General features: G+C 43.9%; 1 long non-coding RNA gene across 5 annotated transcripts in view; it reads left to right on the top strand.

The window, feature by feature from the left end:
* Positions 1-337: 337 nt before the first annotated feature.
* The window catches only part of C8H10orf90 (chromosome 8 C10orf90 homolog), a 102,029-nt gene continuing 74,705 nt past the window's right edge, over positions 338-27,661 (top strand). For 2 of the 5 annotated variants that reach the window (XR_008510707.2, XR_008510705.2), the window contains exons 1-3: positions 344-408; positions 7,990-8,081; positions 22,542-23,670. This is a non-coding gene — a long non-coding RNA (chromosome 8 C10orf90 homolog). Of the gene's footprint in view, positions 532-7,989; positions 8,082-22,541; positions 23,671-27,661 lie in introns of all 5 variants that reach the window. The other 3 variants (XR_002916491.3, XR_008510706.2, XR_008510704.2) reach the window with 3 other exon arrangements.

Below are 27,661 nucleotides of genomic sequence, written 5' to 3'. Positions count from 1 at the left end.
ATTATAATTTAGTGTCAAAGATATTTCACTAAATTGAAAACCAATCATTCTTATAAGAGCTTGCATGGTAAACTGTAATATTCCTCATTTTTCTATATAAACCATTTGTAAAAAAATTGGTAACAAGTAGATTAATCACCAGTGTGATGTTATCTGGATATATTTTAATACTAAGAAAACTTTTAAATAACTCTTATGCAAACTTGTTTTACTCATCAAAGAAGCCTCAGATGTAAATATCAAAGAGATGATTGCTGCTAACAAGAAATGTCACAAGGTGGGCTTGTATGTCACCTCCCCTGGTTGCCCTGTAAACATTCTGGTGACTTCATCACACATAGAGCTTTGAAGTTCTTTGGCCGACGCTGGAAGGTGGAAGCCTGACTCATTCTGAGCCTAGTTACAGAGGTAAACTGTGGCCATTTTTTTTCTTTCATTTAGCCAAATACATCCTTGTCATTAAAAGACCTTTGAAACTGAGTAAAATGGCTTTGAAACCTCAGTAGAATATGCTCGAACTGTCTGGAGAAGGTATGTTCTAATTTTTCCCCACAGATATAACCCTTATTAAAATATAAAGTAATCTGTTCGTTCTGTCCACGCTGAGTATCTTGTGGGCCCAGTACTGTGTGAGGCCCCAGGGGAAAGGAGATGAACCAGTTATCTCTAAAGACCTGGGCCAACTTGGGGAGACACTCAGGAACAGATCATTACACAACAGCATGAAAAGGATGCACAGCAGCGCCTGTTGGGGGCGCTAGTGTCGGCTGGCTGAATAGTGTTCTGAAAAAGATACGTTCCAGGCCTAACACCTGATACCTGTGAATGTGACCTTATTGAGATAAGGGCCGTTTGGATAAGGACCTTTGCAGATGTCATGGAGTTAAGATGAGGTCACACTGGAGTAGGGTGGGGCTTACATCAAATGACTGGTGTCTTTATAAAGGAGAGAGTTTTGGAGGCACATCCAGGGAAGATGGCCATGTGCAGGTGGAGGCAGAGATTAGAGAGGGGCTGTCCCAAGCTGAGGGACACAGAGGATGCCAGCAACCACGGGACACTGAGAAGGGCAAGGAAGGGTCCTCCCCTAGGGCCTTCAGAGGGAGCACAGTCCTGACACCTGGATTTCTGGCCTCCAGAACTGGGAAGTAGTAAGTCCCTGTTGTATCCAGCTGCTCCCTTTGCAGTCACTTTTCACGGCAGCGCTGGGAATGAATGCAGGCACCAGTCCAGCTTGGGGGCCATGTGGGGTAGCAGCGGATCGGGACATCCTTCTAAGAGAAGCGATCTTCTCTTAGATCACTCGTGTCACGGGTGAGGAGTTAGGAGTTAGCCCAGTGGGGAAAAGGTGAAGGCAGCACTCATGGTCATCAAGCCAGCCCCTGTGGGAAGCAGGCTGGGTTTAAGGATTTCTAACCTGGGCTCCTTGAACTCCCAGGGTCCCCCTACATGTGTGCTTCAATTTTGTACCTTTTCTTGGGGAGAAACGAATCCCTTGCGTTTGAGTTTTGGAGGACCATGTGGCCTTCACGGTCACAAACTGGCAATGTCAAGAAGGTTTGGCAGGACTGGCTGGGAGATGAGGCTGATGGGGTCACCAGCTTGATTGTGACCTTGCTGACACCAGCAGGGCAGGGAGGTGAACTGATGCAATGGAGCAGAGCCTTTGTCTCAGGAGCAAACCGGCCTTGGCTTTCAGTTGGATGTTGGAGGTGGGGGGTGGGTGAGGAGTGGGCGCCTCCGTTTCCAGTGAGGGCAATGGGAGGGTGAGGAGGATGTTGCCTCAGATGAAGTCAGGCCTTTGGTTTTTGCTCAACCACTGGCCAAGGCGATGACACAGAAGGGATGGAGAACCATGAAGGGGCTTGGTTTCCTTTTGCAAAAGCTGTTTGAGGCGACTTGGAGGCAGCTGGCTCTGAGGCAGTGCTCACGGAGGGTATCTGGCCTCTCCTTGGCTGGATTGGTCCCTCAGGTTTGGGAAGAGGGCACAAAGGCAGGACAGAGAAATGTCAAGGAGAAAACCCCCAAAAGAAAGTAAGACACAGTAGCCAAGAGGAAAAAGACAGGAGACCAGAAGTCGAAGACAGGAAGACTTCCCAGAGAAACTGGGTAGTCAATAGCGTCAAATCACACCAAGATGATTAGCTGAATTTAGCTTTAAGCTGAAAGGTGATTCTCTCTGAGAAACATCTATTTTAAAATATTAACAAGGAGTATTGTTAAAAGGATGGTGAAAATTCAGAATAAACCTTGACTTCCATAAGACTAGAAATAAGAGAAGGCATTTAAAAATCCAAGAAGTAAGAATTTGAGTGCCCCTTCCCTGCCTCTGACACTAATGATGTAGGTAGGAGAGTAAGTGTAATTATTAAACAGACAGAAGGTCTCTGGGCATTTGCCATTTGCACATTTCTTAGGTGGATCGATTCACGAGGCAATACGTGATGGTACTGTCTGCTACTTTTGTAGAGATAAGCCAAGCGGTATTGGGCAACAGATTGGAATTGGACATAATTTTTAACCATATTCTGTGCTTCACCCAATATTCTACTTGCTATTCTCCAAATAGGCTGGATTTTTCTGCTTTCATACTTTATCTTAAGCCATGTCTGCCTTTCCCTTTGACTGTGGCTTGGGCTATGCCACCATCCCTCTCCACTCCATTCACCTTTGTCTAAGCCCAACCCCATCTGACAAGGCCATGTCAAGTGTCTCCTCCCTTCCACCAACTTGTCCTGGTTCCCTCTGCTGGAAGGGCTCTGTCCGTGGCTTATCAAGGCCGGGGATAGCAAAGCCGCGACTTTCTCTTAGAGTTGCTGGAAAAAGAGAGCATCTCTCCCACCTTTATCTCTCAGCTCAGGGCCCCACACACCCTGAGCACTGCCTAAATTCCTGCTCAGTTGGATTCCGTTGCTGAAACACACACCGCCCTCCAGGCAGAAAACCGGGTTTCTGGAAGTACTTGACTCAGGGCCTCATGGTGTGTTCAGTCATGGTGGTTGTAGTCTCTGGGAAGGGGCTGAAACTGGGGAATGGTTTTGGATGTGTGGTTCAGGCTGATGGAGACAGCAGCGGGTACAATCCTTCCAGTCATCTTAGGAGAGAAGAGCTCTTGGCACCTACTAGTGAGCACACACACTCCCTGGGCACAGAGGGCCGGCGTGCTGAGCAGCAAACACAAGTGAGTCATAAACCAGCAATAACTTTGGGTGGTTAATTGAGCTGGTTTTTAATTACTTTCAAAATAAAAGCATGCTGGCTCTCATGGTGGTGTTTTTGTTTTTTTTTTCCTATGATGGTTTTATTTGCATTGAAACCATTGGTGAAAAGCCTCATTGAGATTCCCATGCCCACAGACTAGGTGTGGTTTTTCTAAAAGTCATGGAGTGGTTTTTGAATCAAAGCATTATGATTCTCTTTTGGGGCTTCAGACTCACCATCTGTAAAAGATGTCTTAAGTTGTCTTAGATCAATAAGCACTGCTGGACTTGAGCTGTGCCAAATGTCCTGAATTCTTCCTAAAGCACAGGGCTGAGCCTCCTCAAAACTCCTCATTTGCTAGGTCTGCAGGTCAGTAGGTGAGACACAAGAATATGAATTTCTAACAAGTGCCCCCATCGTGTGGATGCTGCTGGTCTGGGGGCCACATTTTGGGAGCCCTTGCTGTTGAACAGCAATGCAGGGTAGGACCCTGTCTCAGGTCATGTTTCCAAGAGGCAGAGCCTGAGGCAGGGATTGAGGGCAGTGGGGCTGGGCTGCTCTTCAGGAAAAAAACACAGAAGAGTGAGGGAAACCTGATAAGGAAGGGGAAAGAGCCAAGCAAGGATGTCATCTCAGATGAAGTCAGGCCTTTGGTTTTTGCTCTGGAGCGTAAAAGGCAGAGTTGTCCCGACCTTTGTATTCCTTTTTTCTTTTCTTTTTTTTTTTTTTTTTTTTTTTGAGACGGAGTCTCACTGTGTTGCCAGGCTGGAGTGCAATGGCGCGATCTCAGCTCACTATAACCTCCACCTTCTGGGTTCAAGCGATTCTCCTGCCTCAGTCTCCTGAGTAGCTGGGAATACAGGTGTGCACCATCACGCCTAGCTAATTTTTGTATTTTTAGTAGAGATGGGGTTTCACCATGTTGGCCAGGATGGTCTCGATCTCTTGACCTCATGATCCACCTGCCTCAACCTCCCAAAGTGCTGGGATTACAGGCGTGAGCCACCGCGCCTGGCCCCAACCTTTGTATTCCTAAGAGTCATCCTGGGCCATGCTTCAACGTGGAGGGTCATTCTCAGAGTGAAGCTATGAGCCATTGTCAGTCACTCTCCCAACAGCTGGGGTATGGGGCAGTTCCCCAGCAAAGGGCAGGACTCAGACAGTCTCGATTGCATATTCTAATTTCACAGATAGGGGCCTGGGAATCAATGAAGTTAAGTTAGAGACAAAGCCCTGCTTAGTGTGCATGCTGCTGTGTTCAGGGCCTGCACACCCTCTGCCTGTTTCTTTAACCAGGACAATTTCTTGATGCAGTTACGACTTTACTATTTTTTTAGGTTCCTACACACACTTTTTAAATGTTGCAGTCATGTGGTTCAGAGGCTTTTTCCTTCTTTTGATAAACATAGCATTGTAAGCACTTTCTCATGTTGCTATGTAGACTTTATATTCATTATTTTAAAGGCCCTACATTACATCCAATACACCTACCTCCATTGCCCCAGCTAGTCTGTGGTGGGCAGAATAATGTCCCCTCCACCCTCAGAGATGTTCATGTCTTAATCCCTGGAACTTATAAATATGTTGCCTTGGTCAAAGGGACTTGGCAAATGAGATTTAGTTAATAACCTTGAGATGGGGAGTGTAGCCTGGATTTTCCAGGTGGGCCCAATCTAATCCAAGGGTCCTTACAAGAGGGAGGAAGAAGGGTCAGAGTCAGATAAGGAGATGTGATATTGGATGCAGAAGTTTGAGTGATGCAGGGCTGTGAGCCAAGGAACGCCAGTAGTCTCTACAAGCTGAAAAAGGCAAGGAAGAGAATTCTCCCCTAGAGCCTTTAGAAAGGAACCCAGCCCTGCCACCAGCTTGATTTTAGACCAGTGAGGCCAGGTTGGACTTCTGACCTCTAGAACTGGAGAATACCGCATTGTGTTGTGTAAGCCCTGAATTTGTGGTCATTTGTCGCAGCAGCCACAGGCAGCTCATGCTCAGCCTTTGCATCTGATCATGGCAGTCCCTCTGCCTCCCTGCTGGAAACGAGGCATCTCCCCAAAGCTAGTGTTTACTGCATGTTGTTATGTTCTGAGCATTGCACTAAGGGCTAGTTATGTCATTCAATTTCTTTCAGTATTCTGAGCATTGCACTAAGGGCTGGTTATATCATTTAATTTAATTTCTTTCAGTAACCCTCTGAAGTAGATACCCTCATTGTCTTCATCTCATGGTAAGGAACCAAAGGATGCTAAGTAACTTGCTCAAAGCCACATGAGTAACGAGATCTGGGATTCAGGTGCTGAGACTCTGTGGTGTGATTCCAGTGGCTTCCTGACCACTGATGCCACAGTGATAGCAACCAGCTGGGTCTTGGGGAGGGCTGCCTTGATCCTGCTCATTGCCAATCATAACTGGTGTCATTTATCAAACATTAACTCCACACCCCACCCTGCCCAAATGCTTTCCATATGATATCCTCAGTGCACGGATGGCAAAGCAGCATTTTTGCAGGAGGTGTTATTGCATGCATTTTATAAAAGAAGAAACTCAGAGTGGGTACACAGCCCATCCACTGTAGGTCGGCCTGGGGCCAAGCAGGATGCAGGCCCAGACCTGTCTAGCCTCAGCCTATGCTGATTCCAAAGTTCTGAACCACATGCGATGCCACATGACCAGAGCAGGTGATTTCTGTCTTCATCAGCTTTATTGTCAGTTCATCATGATGCATCATCTCTGCGCAGGAATCCAAAAGACCTTTCAGCTCTTATATTTGTGCTTCACAAAAAGTAATCTATGCACATCATCTTGAATAACTGTCTCTGTCACTCAATAGCAGTCATAGATGGAGGCACAGCCCCACATCTGAATTAGAGCTGATGGCGCTCACTGTCACCAAAGGACAAGATGAGACATAGCCAGGCTCTGGACAGGTCAGTGGTGGCCCTTGAAATTCCCTCGAGCCATGTCCTGACCCTTTTGCAAATCTGCCAAACTTGAAAATATTAAAGCACATTACTTTCCTCATAAAATGCTTTCAGTTACAGTCAAGCAGTGCTTCAGAATGGGGATATGTTCTGAGAAATGTGGTTGGAGGATTTTGTTGGTGTGTGAACCTTGTAGCATGTACAAACCTAGATGGTATAGCTTCCTATGCACCTAGGCGGTATGGTATGGCCTATTGTTCCTGGGCTAGAAACGTGTATAGTGTGTGACTGTGCTGAATACTGTAGGCAATTGTAACACAATGGCAAGTATTTGTATATCTAAACATATCTGAACATAAACAGGATACAGTAAAAATACAGGCTAAAAGACAGAAAATGGCCTACCTGTATAGGACAATTCCCGTGAATGGAGCTTGTCGGACTGGAAGTTGATCTGGATGAGTGAGTGAGTGGTGAGTGAATGGGGAGGCCTAGGACAGTATTTTCTGCTACTGTAGACTATGAGCACTGCACACTTAGGCTACACTACTTTTATTTAAACAAACAATTATACTACAACGTTCTGATAGCTACAGCATCAGTAGGTGATAAGAATTTTTCAGCTCCATTATAATCTTATTGGACCACTGTCACATATGCAGTCCTTCATTGACCGAAACATTGTCATGCAGTGCGTGACTGTATATCTAAATTGTTCATAAACGTTTTTGATGAGCTGATAAAGGCAGGACTCTAGTTTAGGGAGCTGCTTTCATAAATCTCTTCTTTCTTATTACCTGCACTAGCAGTTGGGGAGCCATTTATTACAGCCCCTTGAAAAATCACCTTCCCTAGAGTATTTCCATTGCAGAGGCAGAGTGGTTACCCTGGGCTGCAGAAAATGGGCCTCTTCCTGGACTTGCTTCCTACTTTCATGCTCATACCATTTCCCTGTGTTTGGTTCACGTTTCTACATTAGCGACCTGACAAAGGTCACTTTTAGAGATGGGGCGGGGGTGGGGGGTTGGGGGGGAGCGGGGCGGTGCTGTGGCTGCTGAGGGTCAGTAGCGTAAGGCTGTATAAGTCTTGGGTAGACTTTGTAGTACTGCTGGCTTGCATCTAAGAGAAAGCTTTTGCCCAGGACTCCATGAGGTACTCAGGGCAGGTTTGGTGGATGAGGAATTCAGGCAGAGTACATCCATAGATATATCCACTGTTATTAAACCAGTGGTTGGGGGATCCAGGACTAGAATCCCAGTTCTCCAGTTCTTGGTCTACTGCCCCATCCAGTTGGACCTGACAATATTCTTAGCTATCTTTGTGGCAGATACTCACAGAGAGGCCCATGTGGGGGATTTTACATAGAGTGTCTCATTATATGATCACTAAATTATCCTCAGAGGGTCTAAAACAGTGTTCATATCAGTTTCTGAGTCATCTATGACCCCTCCAATAATGGTTGCATTAAGAGGCTGAATGAAGATCAGTTTTGTATTTCACCCATTCTTAGCTCTAGCGATGTTGGGAAATCTATAGATGTGAGTCTCTCTTCTGCTGAGTATAAACTTGGGACACTGGTGAATATGATAGGGCTAAAATTATGCAGTTGTGACTGAGTCTAAGGGACACAAATGATCATATGGAAGAAGAAATCTTGCGGCTGAATAAACTAATAACAAACCCAGAGAGGTTAAATGGAGGGGATGGAATAAGAGAAATGTACAAGGTTTTATCATGGTTAGACTATCCTGGATTTACTATTGGCTGATAGAATATGTGAGTAGGTGACATTAAATTTTACAGTAGAGTTATATATTCCATTTTATCCTTTTATATACTAATTGTAGCAATATTATCTCCTTTTGCCTAGGATTATGGGACAACTACCACAGTAGAAGAGATCAAATTGCCCTTAAAAATCTCCAGTCTGATGTTACAGAGGCAAAATCTGACTTCACCAAGGTAACATACATTTCTAACTTCTAGAATAGTCAGCAAAATGCACCCACCTATAAAACATAATCACTGGCATACTTGTGATGTGATTGCATTTTATTTTATTTAGTCAAAAGTGAATTAATGCAGCAAACAATCTAACCATGCTATAGATTTAATTATTCTTTCATCATCTTCAGCAACAATTTGTAAGCTTACAGCATCTTAGAATATGGCAATTGCTCCCAATTTTAAACTAAAATTTATCTGCTGGAGAGAGAGATAGAAAGAGAGGGAGAAATATGCCATACAGCATTTTGAAGATGCGAAAGAGGTACTCTGAAATCTAACAAGCTGGTATAGGTTGTTAGAACTGCAAAAAGTGTCAGTGGTCTGAATAGGGAGGAAAATTAGAGGTCATATTTATAAAACGAAGTATTTCAGATCGTAGGGAACAAAAGAGCTTGGTGCACAGTGGTTAATATCATCAATGTATCATACACCAGGCTCTGACTAATCGACTGGTTCAGTTAATCCTTCCCATAGCCCCACAAGACAGGTACTGCTCTTATATTAATACCTAAAAATGAGAAAACTACAGCTTCAGTAGGTGACTTGCCCCAAATCTCACAGCTCGTATAACCTGCCTGGCTCTGGAGCTTTTGTTCTTAGCTTGCTCTAAAGGACTGTCATGGTAAAAGTCCCTTTTGAGTTACCAAGATTTACAGTATGGACTTTCTCACCTTAAAAACTGTCCAAGATGTTACAGTTTACAAGGCATCTGCTATCTGTCACAGATGGAGATTCTGCCGCCAATTTTTGTAGTTCTAAGAGAGAGTGGAATTATAAGAATCAATCTCTCATAACAGATTAAAGTAGGAAAGATACCTGTTAAAATATTTTTTTACCCAAAACGCTTGTGTTAGGTATTACTTTGGTTTAGCTCTGTATTTAATAAAGCTCAACATTTACTTCAGAGACTCTGGGCCTGAAATCCCACAAGATGGAGAAAGGAAGTTATTTGGGGTCCTGAGATTTACTCATCAATATTTAAATTCCTTTCTATGTGAAAGCACCAAGCTCACTGTCTCAAGATGTAAAGATGCATGGCTGTAATTAATTTGTTCCCTCGGAGCAGGAGTCAGAGCCCTAGGTTTGGGGAGGAAAATGAATGGAAAGAGCAGTGGATCACTGAGAGCTGTCCTTGGGTGGAGATGCCAGTTAGGAGGAGAGAGATTGAGTCAGGGAAGGGCATGGGGGCGATTCTGCTGAGCTCCACTGCTACTCTTTTTTAAGAAAGATATCAACCGAGGATATTTGTCACCTGTTTTTCACATTGAGTTGGCAAATTTCAGTATTTTCCTATTGATGTCAAAAATTAATCACAGTTTAGTCACTAATGTTGATGTCGATGTTTGTGGCTATGTGGCTGGATCCCTGTAACACACACACACACACACACACACACACACACACTTCTCTCTCTCTCCACTTTCACTCTCATGCTTGGTCATTATCTGTGACTGAGTTCAATAACTCTGGAAATTATACCTTCTGACCACCTGCTCTGGAATCATCTGGATCATCTAATTTGGTCAGTAGGTGACTCGAATTTCCCTCCTTTTTTTTTTTCTTTTTATTATTATTATTATTATTATTATTATACTTTAGGCTCTATGGTACATGTGTGCAACGTGCAGGTAAGTTACATATGTATACATGTGCCATGCTGGTGCGCTGCACCCACCAACTCGTCATCTAGCATTAGGTATATCTCCCAATGCTATCCCTCCCCCCTCCCCCCACCCCACAACAGTCCCCGAAGTGTGATGTTCCCCTTCCTGTGTCCATGTGTTCTCATTGTTCAATTCCCACCTATGAGTGAGAATATGCGGTGTTTGGTTTTTTGTTCTTGCGATAGTTTACTGAGAATGATGATTTCCAATTTCATCCATGTCCCTACAAAGGACATGAACTCATCATTTTTTATGGCTGCATAGTATTCCATGGTGTATATGTGCCACATTTTCTTAATCCAGTCTATCATTGTTGGACATTTGGGTTGGTTCCAAGTCTTTGCTATTGTGAATAATGCCGCAATAAACATACGTGTGCATGTGTCTTTATAGCAGCATGATTTATAGTCCTTTGGGTATATACCCAGTAATGGGATGGCTGGGTCGAATGGAATTTCTAGTTCTAGATCCCTGAGGAATCGCCACACTGACTTCCACAAGGGTTGAACTAGTTTACAGTCCCACCAACAGTGTAAAATTGTTCCTATTTCTCCACATCCTCTCCAGCACCTGTTGTTTCCTGACTTTTTAATGATTGCCATTCTAACTGGTGTGAGATGGTATCTCATTGTGGTTTTGATTTGCATTTCTCTGATGGCCAGTGATGGTGAGCATTTTTTCATGTGTTTTTTGGCTGCATAAATGTCTTCTTTTGAGAAGTGTCTGTTCATGTCCTTTGCCCACTTTTTGATGGGGTTGTTTGTTTTTTCCTTGTAAATTTGTTGGAGTTCATTGTAGATTCTGGATATTAGCCCTTTGTCAGATGAGTAGGTTGCGAAAATTTTCTCCCATTTTGTAGGTTGCCTGTTCACTCTGATGGTAGTTTCTTTTGCTGTGCAGAAGCTCTTTAGTTTAATTAGATCCCATTTGTCAATTTTGGCTTTTGTTGCCATTGCTTTTGGTGTTTTTGACATGAAGTCCTTGCCCATGCCTATGTCCTGAATGTTAATGCCTAGGTTTTCTTCTAGGGTTTTTATGGTTTTAGGTCTAACATTTAAGTCTTTAATCCATCTTAAATTGATTTTTGTATAAGGTGTAAGGAAGGGATCCAGTTTCAGCTTTCTGCATATGGCTAGCCAGTTTTCCCAGCACCATTTATTAAATAGGGAATCCTTTCCCCATTTCTTGTTTTTGTTAGGTTTGTCAAAGATCCGATAGCTGTAGATATGTGGCATTATTTCTGACGGCTCTGTTCTGTTCCATTGATCTATATCTCTGTTTTGGTACCAGTACCATGCTGTTTTGGTTACTGTAGCCTTGTAGTATAGTTTGAAGTCAGGTAGTGTGATGCCTCCAGCTTTGTTCTTTTGGCTTAGGATTGACTTAGCGATGCGGGCTCTTTTTTGGTTCCATATGAACTTTAAAGTAGTTTTTTCCAATTCTGTGAAGAAAGTCATTGGTAACTTGATGGGGATGACATTGAATCTGTAAATTACCTTGGGAAGGATGGCCATTTTCATGATATTGATTCTTCCTACCCATGAGCATGGAATGTTCTTCCATTTGTTTGTATCCTCTTTTATTTCCTTGAGCAGTGGTTTGTAGTTCTCCTTGAAGAGGTCCTTCACATCCCTTGTAAGTTGGATTCCTAGGTATTTTATTCTCTTTGAAGCAATTGTGAATGGGAGTTCACTCATGATTTGGCTCTCTGTTTGTCTGTTATTGATGTATAAGAATGCTTGTGATTTTTGTACATTGATTTTGTATCCTGAGACTTTGCTGAAGTTGCTTATCAGCTTAAGGAGATTTTGGGCTGAGACAATGGGGTTTTCTAGATATACAATCATGTCATCTGCAAACAGGGACAATTTGACTTCCTCTTTTCCTAACTGAATACCCTTGATTTCCTTCTCTTGCCTAATTGCCCTGGCCAGAACTTCCAACACTATGTTGAATAGAAGTGGTGAGAGAGGGCATCCCTGTCTTGTGCCAGTTTTCAAAGGGAATGCTTCCAGTTTTTGCCCATTCAGTATGATATTGGCTGTGGGTTTGTCATAAATAGCTCTTATTATTTTGAGATACGTCCCATCAATACCTAATTTATTGAGAGTTTTTAGCATGAAGGGTTGTTGAATTTTGTCAAAGGCCTTTTCTGCATCTATTGAGATAATCATGTGGTTTTTGTCTTTGGTTCTGTTTATATGCTGGATTACATTTATTGATTTGCGTATATTGAACCAGCCTTGCATCCCAGGGATGAAGCCCACTTGATCATGGTGGATAAGCTTTTTGATGTGCTGCTGGATTCTGTTTGCCAGTATTTTATTGAGGATTTTTGCATCAATGTTCATCAAGGATATTGGTCTAAAATTCTCTTTTTTTGTTGTGTCTCTGCCAGGCTTTGGTATCAGGATGATGCTGGCCTCATAAAATGAGTTAGGGAGGAATCCCTCTTTTTCTATTGATTGGAATAGTTTCAGAAGGAATGGTACCAGCTCCTCCTTGTACCTCTGGTAGAATTCGGCTGTGAACCCATCTGGTCCTGGACTTTTTTTGGTTGGTAAGCTATTGATTATTGCCATAATTTCAGCTCCTGTTATTGGTCTATTCAGAGATTCAACTTCTTCCTGGTTTAGTCTTGGGAGGGTGTATGTGTTGAGGAATTTATCCATTTCTTCTAGATTTTCTAGTTTATTTGCGTAGAGGTGTTTGTAATATTCTCTGATGGTAGTTTGTATTTCGTGGGATCGGTGGTGATATCCCCTTTATCATTTTTTATTGCATCTATTTGATTCTTCTCTCTTTTTTTCTTTATTAATCTTGCTAGCGGTCTATCAATTTTGTTGATCCTTTCAAAAAACCAGCTCTTGGATTCATTTATTTTTTGAAGGGTTTTTTGTGTCTCTATTTCCTTCACTTCTGCTCTGATTTTAGTTATTTCTTGCCTTCTGCTAGCTTTTGAATGTGTTTGCTCTTGCTTCTCTAGTTCTTTTAATTGTGATGTTAGGGTGTCAATTTTGGATCTTTCCTGCTTTCTCTTGTGGGCATTTAGTGCTATAAATTTCCCTCTACACACTGCTTTGAATGCATCCCAGAGATTCTGGTATGTTGTGTCTTGGTTCTCGTTGGTTTCAAAGAACATCTTTATTTCTGCCTTCATTTCGTTATGTACCCAGTAGTCATTCAGGAGCAGGTTGTTCAGTTTCCACGTAGTTGAGCGGTTTTGAGTGAGATTCTTAATCTTGAGTTCTAGCTTGATTGCACTGTGATCTGAGAGATAGTTTGTTATAATTTCTGTTCTTTTACATTTATTGAGGAGAGCTTTACTTCCAAGTATATGGTCAATTTTGGAATAGGTGTGGTGTGGTGCTGAAAAAAATGTATATTCTGTTGATTTGGGGTGGAGAGTTCTGTAGATGTCTATTAGGTCCGCTTGGTGCAGAGCTGAGTTCAATTCCTGGGTATCCTTGTTGACTTTCTGTCTTGTTGATCTGTCTAATGTTGACAGTGGGGTGTTAAAGTCTCCCATTATTAATGTGTGGGAGTTTAAGTCTCTTTGTACGTCACTCAGGACTTGCTTTATGAATCTGGGTGCTCCTGTATTGGGTGCATATATATTTAGGATAGTTAGCTCTTCTTGTTGAATTAATCCCTTTACCATTATGTAATGGCCTTCTTTGTCTCTTTTGATCTTTGTTGGTTTAAAGTCTGTTTTATCAGAGACTAGGATTGCAACCCCTGCCTTTTTTTGTTTTCCATTTTCTTGGTAGATCTTCCTCCATCCTTTTATTTTGAGCCTATGTGTGTCTCTGCACGTGAGATGGGTTTCCTGAATACAGCACACCGATGGGTCTTGAGTCTTTATCCAATTTGCCAGTCTGTGTCTTTTAATTGGAGCATTTAGTCCATTGACATTTAAAGTTAATATTGTTATGTGTGAATCTGATCCTGTCATTATGATGTTAGCTGGTTATTTTGCTCATTAGTTGATGCAGTCTCTTCCTAGTCTCAATGGTCTTTACATTTCGGTATGATTTTGCAGTGGCTGGTACCAGTTGTGCCTTTCCATGTTTAGCGCTTCCTTCAGGAGCTCTTTTAGGGCAGGCCTGGTGGTGACAAAATCTCTCAGCATTTGCTTGTCTGTAAAGTATTTTATTTCTCCTTCACTTATGAAGCTTAGTTTGGCAGGATATGAAATTCTGGGTTGAAAATTCTTTTCTTTAAGAATGTTGAATATTGGCCCCCACTCTCTTCTGGCATGTAGGGTTTCTGCCAAGAGATCCACTGTTAGTCTGATGGGCTTCCCTTTGATGGTAACCCGACCTTTCTCTCTGGCTGCCCTTAACATTTTTTCCTTCATTTCAACTTTGGTGAATCTGACAATTATGTGTCTTGGAGTTGCTCTTCTCGAGGAGTATCTTTGTGGCGTTCTCTGTATTTCCTGAATCTGAATGTTGACCTGCCTTGCTAGATTGGGGAAGTTCTCCTGGATAATATCCTGCAGAGTGTTTTCCAACTTGGTTCCATTCTCCCCGTCACTTTCAGGTACACCAATCAGACGTAGATTTGGTCTTTTCACATAGTCCCACATTTCTTGGAGGCTTTGCTTGTTTCTTTTTATTCTTTTTTCTCTAAACTTCCCTTCTCGCTTCATTTCATTCATTTCATCTTCCAGGGCTGATACCCTTTCTTCCATTTGATTGCATCGGCTCCTGAGGCTTCTGCATTCTTCACGTAGTTCTCGAGCCTTGGTTTTCAGCTCCATCAGCTCCCTTAAGCACTTCTCTGTATTGGTTATTCTAGTTATACATTCTTCTAAATTTTTTTCAAAGTTTTCAACTTCTTTGCCTTTGGTTTGAATATCCTCCCGTAGCTCGGAGTAATTTGATCGTCTGAAGCCTTCTTCTTTCAGCTCGTCAAAGTCATTCTCCGTCCAGCTTTGTTCCATTGCTGGTGAGGAACTGCGTTCCTTTGGAGGAGGAGAGGTACTCTGCTTTTTAGAGTTTCCAGTTTTTCTGCTCTGTTTTTTCCCCATCTTTGTGGTTTTATCTACTTTTGGTCTTTGATGATGGTGATGTACAGATGGGTTTTTGGTGTGGATGTCCTTTCTGTTAGTTTTCCTTCTAACAGACAGGACCCTCAGCTGCAGGTCTGTTGGAGTACCTGGCCGGCCATGTGAGGTGTCAGTCTGCCCCTGCTGGGGGGTGCCTCCCAGTTAGGCTGCTCGGGGGTCAGGGGTCAGGGACCCACTTGAGGAGGCAGTCAGCCCGTTCTCAGATCTCCAGTTGTGTGCTGGGAGAACCACTGCTCTCCTCAAAGCTGTCAGACAGGGACATTTAAGTCTGCAGAGGTTACTGCTGTCTTTTTGTTTGTCTGTGCCCTGCCCCCAGAGGTGGAGCCTACAGAGGCAGGCAGGCCTCCTTGAGCTGTGGTGGGCTCCACCCAGTTCAAGCTTCCAGGCTGCTTTGTTTACCTAAGCGAGCCTGGGCAATGGCAGGCGCCCCTCCCCCCGCCTCGCTGCCGACTTGCTGTTTGATCTCAGACTGCTGTGCTAGCAATCAGCGAGACTCCGTGGGCGTAGGACCCTCTGAGCCAGGTGCGGGCTATACTCTCCTGGGGCACCGTTTCCTAAGTCTGTCGGGAAAGCACAGTATTCGAGTGGGAGTGGCACCCCTGGAAAGGGAACTCCCTGACCCCTTGCGCTTCCCGAGTGAGGCAATGCCTCGCCCCTGCTTCGGCTGGCGCACGGTGCACTCACCCACTGACCTGCGCCCACTGACTGGCACTCCCTAGTGAGATGAACACGGTACCACAGATGGAAATGCAGAAATCACCCGTCTTCTGCGTCGCTCGCGCTGGGAGCTGTAGACCGGAGCTGTTCCTATTCGGCCATCTTGGCTCCTCCCTCGAATTTCCCTCCTAACTTGGAACGTTTAGAGCTTGTCCCTGGGCGCGCGCTAGAAGGCTGCCATAAGATCATGAAACACGCCAGGGACTGCCCTGCTGCCCTGTGACTGTGGATGCCGTAAGTCTCCGCCTCTCCTCCAGGGCCCACATGAGATTGATCACTTTTCCTTCCAAAATGCATTCAAGCTGTAGCAATGATGGGAAGTCACCTTTTCTGCCAAATGATTATTTAAAAGGAGTAAATATAGAACAGAGTTCTCTTCTTTAAGAAATTTTTTAAATTTTCCTCTTAATAAAAGTAATAGCAACCCCATGCAGAAACGGGAAAATACAGAAACATATAAATAAGAAAATATTTATCTGTACGTTTTCCTCTATTTTCCCCAGCATTTTAACATAAGACTGTGATGCATATTAACTTTTGTAGCTCTCTTGTATTATTCTCTTATAATATCCCATCATAAGCAATTCCTCATGTCATTTAAATTATTTGTAATTTGTATTTTTAATTTCTGCAGAATATAAGTTGTGCAGTTGTGCAGTCACAATTTACTTACTCACTCCCCCTTTAAAAAAAAAACAGCAATTCTTGGTGGCCGTCAGAGAATGGGGAAAAGGGACTGGGAAGTTAGTATTTACTGGGTATAGAGTTTCAGTTTCAGAAGACAAGAAGAGCTCTTGAAATGGATAGTGGTGATGGTGGTACAACATTATGAATGCACTTAATACCACTAAGTTGTACACTTAAAAATGGCTAAGAGAGTAAATGTTATGTGTATCTTACCACAAGTTAAAAATTAGAGGAAGAATAGATTCTTTCTGGCTTCTCACTGCTCTATATCACACTGCATTGAGTTCTTTGTTTTTAGTAACTGCATGGAAAGGCAAAAGTTTCATGATGGAGAGTGAGAAAAGCTCAGATTTTTCCATTTGTCTTTAAACTGTCTTCCCCTGTTGCTACATAGCAGAGCAAGTTCATACATTGGAAAATGCACTTCCATTCAAGATGAAATTCCCCTAGGCTGACAGATTATCTGGTGACCATGGCTGCAGAGCAACTCAATGGAGGAAGGCAGGTTTGCAGCAAATGCGGAGAGGACTGCAGAGTCCTCTGTGGGAAGCTGCAGCCAAAGAATCGTCGGGCGAGTACAGCGTAGGCTGTAGAGCAACAATGGGGAGAAATTCAGGTTTCAACGTAGAGATGAGAGGAGAGCCTTATTCTTTGGAGAAATAAATTGCTACAGGAATGGAGGCATCGTCTCTCCAGTGGCTTAAGAGCCGATTCCTCTGATCATCTGCTACTTGACTCTTTCTGGCTTCAATTTATGAAATTATGCCCTTCTTAGAAATACCTCAAGGCATAAATATAAAGTTAAAAACAGTCAATAAAAACATAAAATTCTGAAAGCAGTTACCAGCACTACAAAATCATCTTTGAAACATTTAAGAGAAATCAATATCTTAAAGCAGCATCTATGAGAAAGAAAATGTAAAAAAGTGTGTTGTGTGGTGCTGGTCAGGAAATGGATGGTTCACCAAAGCAAGACACAAAACCCAGCCACTCATCTGACCTCTCTCCAATGCGAATGTTCTACCGTAAATATGAGATGATTTTCATCCTCCTTTTAAATCAAATCTGATGTCAGTTAATTTTATTTTAGATGAAAGAAATCTCTTTGTAAAGACATGTTTCGTTAACCCAGTAGAAAGGAGGATGGAGTGTCACCCTGAAACAGCTTAATTTGAGAAGATATTTGGTGTAAAATATGTAATTACTTTCTAGAGAAAATTTGCCCAGTTTTAAAAGTAGTCGGCTGACTTAGGAACATTGAATAACCCCCCATCTCATCCCCTTCTTGGTTTCTGAGACCCAGAAGAGGGATGCAACACAAAGTGATGTGTTAGGGGCTGAATTGCATCCCCCCAACCCCCACTACATTGATATGTTGAAGTCCTATGCTCTACTTTCTCAGAATGTGACAGCATTGGGAGGTAGGGTCTTTAAAGAAGTGATTAAGGTTAAGTGAGGTCATTAGGGTGGGTCCTAATCCAATCTGGTGTCTTTATAAGAAGAAAAGATTAGGACCCAGACATGGAGCACAGGACAGAGGGAGGACCATGTGAAGACGCAGGAAGAAGACGGCCGTCTACAAGCCAAGGAGCGGCCTCAGAAGAAACCAGCCCTGTGACACCTTAATCTCAGATTTCCACCTCCTAGAACTGAGAAAATTAGTTCAGTTGTTTAAGTCACACAGTGCGTGGTACTTTGGTGCTATGGTAGCCCTGGCAAACTCATATAGATTTTTAAGAGGTTGGACCTTATCTTCAGTCATTTAATGGGTCTCACTGAGACACTAGGGTTTAATACACAGAACTTCCCATACAAGAGTGTCCTGTGTTTTATAGAGCAAAGAGTCCTCCAGAGTTTTCTTTTCAATATCTCCCAGTTTGTTGTTTGGGGACTTTTTGTCAAAGCTGAGACTATACACTGGGAAAATGCAGCACTTGGCTCATAGTAGGTGCCCAAATAAATATGTGGAATGCACAGTTAAAGAGTTTGACTGTGACTGTATGTATGAATAATAGAATTGCACCTAAAAAATTACATGACTTCTACATTTCTATCAGCAAAGTTTCAATGTATTGGATGTACAACGAGTCATTTCTATTTATGTCATTCAGGTAAACTCAAATGCATTCCATTATAAATTCCACTGAAATATGGTATCACTGTGATGTGAACACTGCTCACTCCTTTGTAGGTTGGGTTATGTCAGATATCCACTCGTTTCTGCTGGGTCATGGGAAGAGTACTGGAGAATTACATCACACATTGGTATTTTGAGAGGGCAAATTGATTTTTCTTTGGAACTGGGCATTCATCAGTATCTGTCCCTCAGGAGGAGTGTCACCTTGACATCCTGAGTGATTCCAGGGCTTCAGAAATAAGTTCAAGTTCATGCCGTTCATGATTGCTTTTCCCTCATCCATTCACATCTGACAGAGTCAAAAATCACAGTCACATTTGCCAGGTCCCACTTAATGAAATGGTGGCTAATTCCTTATCCCGTCCTCTGGGCCTCTAGGTCCTTCTGGAGGGATGTACAGGCCTGCAGCCCCTCAGCACAGCCTGGGGGCATCCCTCAGCATGCACAGCCCTGGGCTCTGGCTGTGGCTTCAGGGCTCAGTCCAGGTGTGTAGCCAGAGTCAGGTATTTCCCATCCTTGTTGTTCCAGGGTGAGATGACATTCACCCATTCCCAGCAACACACCCCTCGTTAATGCCAAGCTTATGGGTGTCATGGTGTCCTGAGCCTGAAGAGCAGGTACTCTCTTGATACTGGAGACCACAGTACGAGGAAGCCTGGAGGCCCCCGCCCGAGAACCACCCCTGTTTTCTCCTTGCTTAGCAGCTGTGGCAGCCAAAGGCCCTGTCCAAGGTCCTGTAGCCAGTCTGGGAGTCCCGGCTCACGCTAGACCCCAGGCGGCCTGAGTCCTAGGCCGGTATCTTTCCCACCATATCCATGCAGAAGAATCACCTGGGAGCTGGTGAAAGATACAAATTCTAGGCTTTATCCCCATAGATCCTGAGCAACCTAGGCCCAAGGAAGGAGAGGTCTAGAAATCTGCATTTTTAACATGTCCTCCCCACCAACACACACACACACACACACACACACTCTCTCTCTCTCTCTCTCTCTCTCTCTCACTCACTCACTCATTCACTCTAGGTGGTTTATATGCAGGCAGTCCCTGGCACAAACTTTAGGAAACATTGCCCTATAAAGTAAGACCTATACTGCAGTTTCCAAAGTGGGTCTTTTTTTTTTTTCTTCAAAGAGCAGTGTCAAAGGAGTTCCTACTGGGTATGATTACACTCCTCGTAGGGTACACAAGAACAATTATGATCAGAACTAAATTTAACTAAAATGGGAGGGACTGTGTACCAAGTGAAATAGGCAGCATGTGCATTTCAGTTTTTCTTGTATGTAAACTACATCCATAAAATGTGCTACAAGGGGAAGGGATTCAGGGTGTCGCAGAAGTGTTGGGGCTACAGGCTGGAATCTCACTGGAAGCTCTAAGAACACTGATGCCTGGGTCTCCCCGCCCAGGAATTCTAATGTAATTATTTGGGAATGAGGCCTGGGCATTAGGGTTTGGACGGGTTCCTAGGTGACTGATGAACCCTGGGCTGACAACTGCTGGAGAGGAAGCCCCACCTGACAGGACTTCCAGCAGCGTTAGCCTCAAGGAAGCAATGCATGATATGATTGGGAAGTGTGAGGTAGCCGTTGGGCTAAAAGAGAGGGCTGAAAGTCCCCTTTCATGACTCAGTGCTACTGCACTGACCTTTTTTTTTTTTTTTTTTTTTTTTTTTTTTTTTTTTTTTTTTTTTTTTTTTGGAAAAAGTAGCCATGGATATTTTCATTTATTTTTAAATGAAGTAAATTTTAAAATGACTCTCCTGTCTATTTCTTCTTTTTTGCTCATCTCTGGGTATTTGAATGTACAATTCCCCATGTATCTTTTTCTTTTTTTTTTTGAGACGGAGTCTCGCTCTGTCGCCCAGGCTGGAGTGCAGTGGCTCGATCTTGGCTCACTGCAAGCTCTGCCTCTCGGGTTCATGCCATTCTCCTGCCTCAGCCTCCCAAGCAGCTGGGACTACAGGCACCCGCCACCATCCCCAGCTAATTTTTTGTATTTTTAGTAGAGACGGAGTTTCACCGTATTAGCCAGGATTGTCTTAAACTCCTGACCTCATGATCCACCCGCCTTGGCCTCCCAAAGTGCTGGGATTACAGGTGTGAGCCACCGCGCCCGGCCCCATGTATCTTTTTTTTTAAAAAAAACCCACATATAATGTGATGGAGATTGTCAAGCAAAATAAGCCAACCATCTTCCCATGCCTGACTCTAAGGACACAAAGCCCCTCAGGTGGCTAAGATCACACACGTGTACACACACACACACACACACACACACACTGGCCCTCCTGCAGCCATGTGGACTTGCCGTGCCAAATGTCCAGCTAGTGGGGAACATGCAATTATTTGAGTCAGTAAATATTAGTCCTGCCCTGAAGAAAATAAAAATGCTACTGTGCTTGCTGTCACATCTTGGAATGAGCAAATACCCTGCTTCCAACACACACAGGCCCTTCCTCTCCAAAATGTGTTGTCTTGAGAAGACCAGCAGCCTCATGACTTGTCTGTGTTTCTCAAAGTATGTGACCCAGATCACCTACATCAGAATCACTTGAAATGCAGTTGAAATGCAGATGCCTGGGTGCCACCCACAACCTACAGAATCAATCTCTGGGGCCTGAGGAACTTGCAGTTGTAACATCCTAGGCCATTCTCTGCATGTTGGGATTTGAGAGCTGCTGTGGCAATTGTTGGGCATCCAGTTATGCCCTCAGGCCCCCAAAGCAAAGATTCTCTGCAAGCAGTGGGAGCTTAGTGGTTACATATATTATTCCAGATCCTATGCAGCTCTGTGCAAGGATTCATTGTAAGCATGTACCGTAATGAACGTCTAAATGGGGGCCAGGACCCTGTTAGCCTTCACTAAGTGCTGGGGTGTAGTCCATCTTCCGTGTCTTATTTTGTAGTGCCTCATGCATAACCATAATAGAAACAAATGAGTATAGACCTGGTTAGATGCTTTGTTAAAAATCATAGCAATTTTTAAAATGGATTTGTTAAAAATCCACTCTTTTGGACACATGAGCAATTTACTGTTAGGACAAACAATCTGCTGATTAGGAAAAATGAAACACCTTGGTCATTTAAAAATACTGGACAAAAACTCATACAACCGATCACTGAAATGCAGCAAAGCTACGTGTGCCTTGGTCCAGTGTCCCCTGTCCCCCAATTCTGATAAGTGAAATCAACTGATTGCCATAGTGTTGGTCTGGGCAAACATAGGCATTTGATTTTTTTCTTTTTTTAATGTTTGTGTGTGTGAGAGAGACGAAGTTTCACACTTGGTGCCTAGGCTGGAGTGCAATGGCACAATCTTGGCTCACCGCGACTTCCGCCTCCTGAGTTCAAGCGATTCTCCTGCCTCAGCCTCCCGAGTAGCTGGGATTACAGGCATGTGCCACCACGCCTGGCTAATTCTGTATTTTTAGTAGAGACGGGGTTTCTCCATGTTGGTCAGGCTGGTCTCAAACTCACGACCTCAGGTGATCCGCCCACCTCAGCCTCCCAAAGTGCTGGGATTACAGGTGTGAGCCACCACGCCTGGCTGGGCATTTGATTTCTATTGTTTTGCTCTCTGGACCTTGACTTCCATGAGGCCAAGCAGCAGAGAGCAACTGAATTAGAGTCTAAACTGGCAAATGTGGAGGACTCCAAAGGACCAGGGTAGGGAGGGGGCTCCTGGTAACCACCGTTGCTGTTTCCTTTCAGGACTACTGACTCATCTCCCACATAAATTTGTGGCCCCAAGTTCCAGCCACCTCCAGAATTCTGTCTTTCCTCTCCATTGAGGATATGAGCCTGTATTCGGGGGTTCCTGGGCTTGGCGGAGGTGGTTATCAGAATTAGATGATGCCTGTTGACACATCATTAGATAAATTAAGAATAGATGCCCAGCAGAGAAAATCAATTCATGACTCAGGCCAATGTTTCCAGAACATGTAACTTGTCATAAACATCTAGTTTTCCTGCCCTTCCTGCCATCTCTGAGCATCAGGTGTGCAGTGAAAAGCCTTGGACAAGACATCTGAGTGTTATGAACCCAGTGCTCCGGCATCCTGGTAGCCCTTGAAAGAGAGTTTACTGCCTGCGTTTCAATAGACTACTTGAATAATCGGGATCTCTTTCTATTTGCAGGAGACCTTGGCATCACAAAACACAAAAATGATTTCATCCATAGTCATCTCCCAGATGATTGATGAGAATAAGTCAAGAGAAAACAGGGTCTCCTTGCCCCTACCGTGTGCGATTGCTCAGTCTCGTGCATATCACGCCAAGCAATCTCTGGCTAACCGCAGCGGAGTCAACATTCACAGAGCATTTGCGTTACTTCCGGGCAGATTAGGAATCCCAGCACCCTCAGATGAGCGAGGACCTGAGACAGAGCTGCCGCCCAAAGAGAAGAGCCCCTGTGGGGGGCCCCACAGAGGGTTTGCATCCATCACCATCACGGCCAGACGCGTGGGCCCCCCAGCCCGCGCCCTGGTGTGGGGGACTGTTGGGGACTCTCTGTGCCCCAAGTGCAGGGCTGAGGATACACTGTTCCAGGCACCCCCGGCTCTGGCCAATGGCGCCCATCCAGGTCGGCATCAGAGATCTTTTGCCTGCACAGAGTTCTCCAGAAACAGCTCCGTGGTGCGGCTGAATGTTCCCGAGGCCCACATAGGGTTGTGTGAGAGACGCAAGTACTGGGTCACCCATGAGGATGACAAAGAGACCAGTTTTTCTCCAGACACCCCACTGTCAGGAAAGAGCCCGCTGGTGTTCAGTTCCTGTGTCCACCTCAGGGTGTCTCAGCAGTGTCCAAATTCAATCTACTATGTAGACAAGTCTCTCTCCATCCCCATTGAGCCACCTCAAAATGCCAGCCCCAAAATGCACAGATCCGTCCTGTCGCTCAACCTCAATTGTAGTTCCCACAGATTAACAGCAGATGGAGTAGATGGCCTAGTGAACAGAGAGCCAATAAGCGGAGCCCTGAAGCAGGAGCTGGTGGAGGGAGACCAGGACCTCGTAGGCCAGCGCTGGAACCCAGGTTTACAAGAAAGTCACTTGAAGGAAACCCCATCGTTGGGGCCGGTGCATTTGGGGACCGGCGCTTGTCCATGGAGTGGTTCTTTTCCATTGGAAAACACAGAATTGGCAAATGTGGGAGCTAACCAAGTCACTGTAAGAAAAGGAGAAAAGGACCATACAACTCACTGTCATGCCAGCGGTCGTGCCAACAAACTGTCCATTCACATTCCTGGCTGGAGTTACAGGGCAGGTGAGTGGTGCGTCCATCTGCAGGAGGGTGACCTGTGTAAACGTCCTAGCAAGGTGGCTGTTGAGTGAATTTCTTATACAAAACTTATTCTAAGAGGCATTTCTCAGTAGACTTGCAGTGATCTGCTCTGCTCATGGTTGACAACTGATAGCTCAGCATCAATGTCTGATTGGATAGATTTTTTTAGTTGAGACTTTTGTAGATTGTAAGAGACCTTCTGTCAAATTCTTGTTCCCAATAGTTCCAGACCATACGTAATGAGAAGGAAATGAGGGCCTCCAAAGGAAGTTAATTTACAACATGCCCAAATTGCGTTCCAAAAGAGGGTGAGAAGAATGAAGTGCCATTCGCCCCCAGATGTTTCATCTCTCTTGCCAAACATCTGCGTATTTGAAAGTGTCCAGATTTCTGTACTTTCTACTTTTCAAGTTAGCCTCATCGATATAAAAGCTAGACTGCAAAGCTTCATAATGGAGCATGTATGTGTGAATGTGTGTATGTGAATGTGCGTGTGTGTGCGTGTATAGTAATTACGGGACATTTTCTAAATTAGGCAAGTCAGGGACTCTCTGTGCCGAATAGTAGCAGCAGCAGCAGCAATTTTCTGTCTCCCTGGTTTTGTCTTCTGGGGCATCTTGGCCAGGATTTGTTGCTGTTTCTGCCATTTCCAGGGCCAGGCAGAATTCCCAAGGTGGGCTGCCCTGAGGACTCTGCACCTTTCCTGGGAAATCAAAAGAGGAAAGCAGGCATGTTTTGGAAGAAAGAGGCCAGATTTCTTTCTTTCTCTGTGTAAACTTCTGATTTTCAACTTTTCTTTCTGCAAGAGGCTCTGGTTTATGACTTACTGACTTTCTATTTGGAAAAAAGTATTTAAAGATATTAGTATACAATTGAAAATGCAGAATATGCATAATAATTTTATGGTACAACTTTTGTTCATTAAAGCTTTATTAATAAAAATGACTGTAAAACATTTAAAGTTATAATGTGTATAGAAATGTTAAATGATGTAATTAATTCTAACAAGTGTATATATATTGAATGCTCAGAGATTTTTAAGGCAATTTTGGCATGGCTTTCAGATTGATTAAACCATTGAAATGCATGCCTTACAGACTTATTACAAGAAGGACAACATAAGCAGCTATCAGTGTTCCAAAGATAAATCCCACTTTAGTAGTTAAAGAGATTGCTCAAGCTAAGCACTTCGTCCTCCTTATTGATGATGATTCCAGAAATACACCACTGCATTATTGTATGTTACCCCAGTTAAAGCACATCCTCATTTTTAAACCACATTTCATGGTGTGAAATAATAATTTGGATTTATAGTACTTTTCACCAAAGGCTCTTCATTAATAATGAGAGCCAGATCTCAAACACTCATGCACTCATCTCAGAGGAGGGCAGCAAGAGTGTGGAAACTTCCCCCAACTTACTTTTTGGCTTTGGTGGTGCAGAGAAGATTTTTTATTGTGATTTTGTGAAATGACTGCTCCTCTAAGGGATTATCGTAGGCAAATAGTATAAATGTATTCTACATCCTACAGGCCAACATCCCCCAGAAAAAGCACAGATCCCAAAGATTCCCATGTGGAGTGTTTCAGTGGCTTTAAGCCATGAGGCTTCGTTCTACCAATTAAGGAAAGAGATAGTCACAAACACCAGGGGAGTCTTGAATACCTTTTTTACAATTTCAGTAGCTTTGGGGGTACAAGTGGTTTTTGGTTACATGGATGAATTTTACAATGGTGAATTCTGAGATTTTAGGGCACCTGTCACCCAAGTAGTGTATATTGCACCTAGTGTGTGTGTGTGTGGTGTGTGTGTGTGGTGTGCGTGTGTGTGTGGTGTTTGCGTGTGGTTATGTGGTGTGTGTGTGTGGTGTGCGTGTGTGGTGTGTGCGTGTGGTTGTGTGGTGTGTGTGTGTGGTGTGCGTGTGTGTGTGGTGTCTGCATGTGGTTGTGTGGTGTGTGTGTGTGGTGTGCGTGTGTGTATGGTGTGTGTGTGGTTGTGTGGTGTGTGTGTGGTCTGTGTGTATGTGTGTGTGGTGTGTGTGTGTGTGGTGTATGTGAGGTTTGTGTGTGTGGTGTGTGCGTGTGGTTGTGTGGTGTGTGTGTGTGGTGTGTGTGTGGTTGTGTGGTGTGTGTGTGGTCTGTGTGTATGTGTGTGTGGTGTGTGTGTGTGGTGTATGTGTGGTGTGTGTGTATGTGTGGTTGTGTGGTCTGTGTGTATGTGTGTGTGGTGTGTGTGTATGTGTGTGTGGTGTGTGTGTGTGTGGTGTATGTGTGGTGTGTGTGTGTGTGGTGTATGTGTGGGGGTGTGTGTGTGTGTGTTTATCCCTAGGCCCACCTCTCACCCTCCCCTTTCTGAGTCTCTGAAGTCCATCATATCACTCTGTATGCCTTTGCATACTCATAGCTTAGCTCCCACTTATGAGAACATACGGTTTTTGGCTTTCCACGCCTATGTTACTTCACTTAGAATCATAGCCTCCAGCTTCAACCAAGTTGCTGCAAAAGACATGATTTCATTCCTTCTAATGGCTTAGTAGTTGTCCATGGTGTATATATAGACCACATTTGGAAGACCTTTTAGTAGAGTTGCTGATCTATTATTTCTAGCTCAGTGGATGTGGAGGAGTGATGCTCTGAACTCCTCATCTGGGTAACTAGAGCAGGGGGTAGATTGGGTGTTTTTCGAGGTCCCATCAAGCTTAAACAATTTCAGCTCTATTTGCCCAAGGTGGGCTCTGCAAAGAAAAGAGGCTCCGTGGGATTCTGGACCCTTCAGTTGCAAAGTCCAAAGCCACAGAGCCCTGGGGTGTGCTGTGGGGCACTTGCCTCGGATGCCTACAAATGCACACCCTCACCTACACATGCACCCCTGGCTGTGTGCTCCCTCACTCAGAAACTAATTTCCAGTGAACTCTATTTGTTCTCAGGTGACAAGAAAGCACATCTGTCCATGCTGTAGAATTCTGGCCTGAAATTTACCAGCACAGCTCATTGACTCTAATGACCACAGGCTGTCCTTGCACAATCTGCACAATGTTTGGAGGGTGAGCTTGCTGACCTTCAGATTCGACAAAATCTTTTAGCCTTAATGCAAGAGCCTTCAGACTGCAGCAGTGCTCATTAAAACTCAGAGGAACTGTTTATATTTTCCAGTCTGAAACTGGAATCCTGTCTGAGACATTCTTGACAGCCTCCTGTGGTTACACATGCTATTAGCAGTCTTCATACTTCATAGTTACCGAATCTGATTCTTTTTATCTGAAGGATTCCAAAATACCTCATGAGCAGTATCTTCTGTTGGCTGGCTTACTGACATTCAGCTGCTTGGTGGGTACAGCCTGGGCGATTCTACAAACAGAGGCAAAGCAATTTCAGTTCTAGTCATTAGGTCGTTGGACAGAAAGTTCTACAAATTGTATTCATGAATGAGCCTCCAGTATATGCACCCAAAAGATAAGATGAGGAAAAATGAGACACAAGCACATCATGCAATTCAAATAGCTGTGTCTACTGAGACATAGCATTCCAATAGACACGTGAGCACCTGCTCTCATCTCGGGCTGAATGTTAAGAAATTGGTTCTCTCTTTGCTCGTCTCCTCGGTCCCTGTATATTTTGTCTTTATGTCTCTACTATTGGTAAGCATTCGGATAGCACCAAGTAGGTGGGCATTGGGCAAATCTTCGAATCTATCATAAAAAAATTTAATCCCCATTCTTGTCATCACCACCATCATCATCTTCATCTTATTCATAACCACAACATATGTTGTAGAAGTCCTAGGTGCCAGACCCTGGGCTGCATCCATTATTTTGAATCATTCAACCATCTGTAAAGAGTATCATTATCTCTATTTTTCACACAACACAAATGAGGCTTGAAGATTAAATGATTTGCTCAAGTCCACGTGGCCAATTGGTGCTAGAGCTGTGTACTTGTCTCCTGCTGTTCCCTTCTCAGTGACAGCCCCAGGC

Source organism: Pongo abelii, chromosome 8 (assembly GCF_028885655.2).
Source record: "Pongo abelii isolate AG06213 chromosome 8, NHGRI_mPonAbe1-v2.0_pri, whole genome shotgun sequence".
NCBI classification, from domain to species: Eukaryota; Metazoa; Chordata; class Mammalia; order Primates; family Hominidae; genus Pongo; species Pongo abelii.
The sequence above is the reverse complement of the archived record's forward strand: the minus strand, read 5'-3'. Positions and strand labels throughout refer to the sequence as shown.